The sequence below is a fragment of the Bufo bufo genome, unplaced genomic scaffold, assembly GCF_905171765.1.
Source record: "Bufo bufo unplaced genomic scaffold, aBufBuf1.1, whole genome shotgun sequence".
Lineage (NCBI taxonomy): Eukaryota > Metazoa > Chordata > Amphibia > Anura > Bufonidae > Bufo > Bufo bufo.
The window spans coordinates 1-2,730 of NW_024401240.1; positions in this window are offsets into that span (position 1 = coordinate 1).

The following is a 2,730-nucleotide window of genomic DNA, read 5'->3' on the forward strand; positions in this document are numbered from 1 at the left end:
CACTGGTACCTATGCCCATTATAGAGGTGCCCTTCGAAAGGATCGCCATGGATCTGGTAGGCCCCAATTATTAAGTCAGCCCGAGGTCACCAACACATACTGGTAGTGTTAGACTATGCCACTCGCTATCCGGAGGCGGTCCCATTGCGCCATACGTCGGCCAAGGTAATAGCTAAAGAGCTTATGAGTATGTTCGCCCGGGTGGGGATACCAAAGGAGATTCTGACGGACCAGGGGACACCCTTTATGTCCAAAATAACAAAGGAATTGTGTAAGCTATTAAATATTAAACACCTGCGCACGTCCGTCTACCATCCCCAAACCGATGGGTTAGTAGAACGGTTTAATAAGACCCTGAAGTCCATGCTAAAAAGAGTCGTGGCTAAGGACGGGAGAGATTGGGACTTACTGTTGCCCTATGTTTTGTTTGCGGTACGGGAGGTGCCCCAGGCGTCCACGGGGTTCTCGCCTTTTGAGCTGTTATATGGGCGACATCCCCGTGGACTACTGGACATCGCTAAGGAGGCATGGGAGCAACAGCCTACGCCTCATAAAAGTGTGATAGAGCACATAGGAAAAATGCAGGACCGAATAGGGGTCGTGTTGCCGATCGTCCGTGAGCACATGGAAGCGGCACAACTGGCCCAGAGTCGGGTATATAACCGATCCGCCCGGGTAAGGACATTTCACCCGGGTGACCGAGTTCTTGTACTCGTGCCCACGGTCGAGAGTAAATTCCTGGCCCGGTGGCAAGGACCCTATGAAGTTAAGGAGAAAGTGGGCCCAGTTGATTACAGGATATACCAGCCAGGGCGGCGGAAGGCCGAACAGGTATATCATGTGAATCTACTAAAACCTTGGAGAGACAGAGAGAATTTGTTTGGAGACAGCCCGCCCTCTGTCTGGACGGCAGGGAGTGACCCGGGGTCACCAGGTGTTCCGGAGAACGCCGCTGGGGTGACGATAGGGGACGGACTGTCGACCAAACAGGCACAAGAGGTGAGAGAATTCGTTAGTCGGAATAGGGACGTATTCTCTGACCTTCCTGGACGTACCACCTTGATCGAGCATGACATTGTCACCGAGCCCCGGGTGAAAGTCCGCCTAAGACCATACCGAGTACCGGAGGCTCGGCGACAGGCCATTTCGCAGGAGGTAAGATCGATGCTACGTCTAGGGGTCATAGAAGAGTCAAAGAGCGAGTGGGCTAGCCCGATTGTCCTTATTCCCAAACCGGATGGTTCATTACGGTTCTGTAATGATTTTAGGAAATTAAATGAGGTATCAAAATTTGACGCCTATCCCATGCCTCGGGTGGACGAGTTCATAGAGCGGCTGGGAAAAGCCCGGTATTTTTCGATCCTAGATCTCACGAAGGGCTACTGGCAGGTACCTCTGACGGAGGCGGCAAAGGAGAAGACGGCCTTTGTCACCCCGGAGGGGCTTTTTCAGTATAGGGTGTTGCCTTTTGGGTTGCATGGCGCTCCGGCTACGTTCCAGCGTCTGATGGATGTCGTCCTCAAGCCCCATCACCAGTATACCTCCGCGTATCTGGATGATATAGTCGTGTTTAGCCCGGACTGGGAGGGTCATTTGTCAAAACTTCAGGCAGTGATAGATTCTCTAAGGAAGGCGGGGTTGACTGCCAACCCAAAAAAATGCTCGGTGGGACTAGAGGAAGCTCGCTATTTGGGGTATGTGATTGGACGCGGAGTCATTAGGCCCCAAGTGAATAAAGTTGAAGCAATCCGGAATTGGCCCAGGCCTCGTACGTCCAAGCAGGTACGGTCATTTTTGGGCCTGATTGGGTACTACATGAGGTTCATTCCCCATTTTGCCACCTTAGCAGCCCCGTTAACCGGCCTCTTGAAGGGTAGAAAGTCGGTGATGGTTCGCTGGGGGGAGCAGGAGGCGTTCTCCCGTTTGAAGTCGGCCCTATGTGAGTCCCCGGTTCTGGTGACGCCCGACTTCAAGCGGGAGTTTGTAGTTCAAACAGATGCCTCGGGAGTAGGACTAGGGGCTGTGCTTTCCCAGGAGCTCAACGGGGAAGAGCACCCCGTGGTTTTTCTAAGCCGCAAGCTTACCCCAGCAGAAACCCGGTATAGCATTGTGGAGAGAGAGTGCCTTGCCATCAAGTGGGCACTCGAGTCTCTCAGATATTACCTTCTGGGGAGAAGGTTCCGTCTGGTGACCGACCACTCCCCTCTCCAGTGGATGAGTCGAGCTAAGGAGGGGAGCGCTCGGGTTACCAGGTGGTTCTTGTCCCTCCAGAACTTTAAGTTCACTGTTGAGCACAGGGCCGGCCGCTTACAGGGGAACGCAGATGCCCTGTCCCGGGTACACTGCTGTGCATGTGTTCACCCCCTCAGGCTTGAACAGTATGTTCAAGCCCGCAGGGGTGAACAAAGGGGGGGGATATGTAGGAGAGTCCCCGGAATAATAATGGACGGACGATACGTGCCACCAGAGGTCCTGGCCTCGGTGGAGTAAGAACCGGATCATTGCGGTTACAGCGGCGAATGCTGCTGGCGCAGCGTGTCCGGGCCGGTTTTTACTGGGAACAGGTAAAGAGCGGGGGGGGGGTGCCTGTTCCCCACGGCCAGCCCAGGTTTTTGGTGGAGCTGGGCCTTTAAAGAACCCAGCCTGCTGATGATGGGGGTGGGGTGTGTCTTGCTGTGCTGGAGATTTCCACAGACAGAGTCAGTGCTGGTGAAGGAGAGTCTGGGCGCA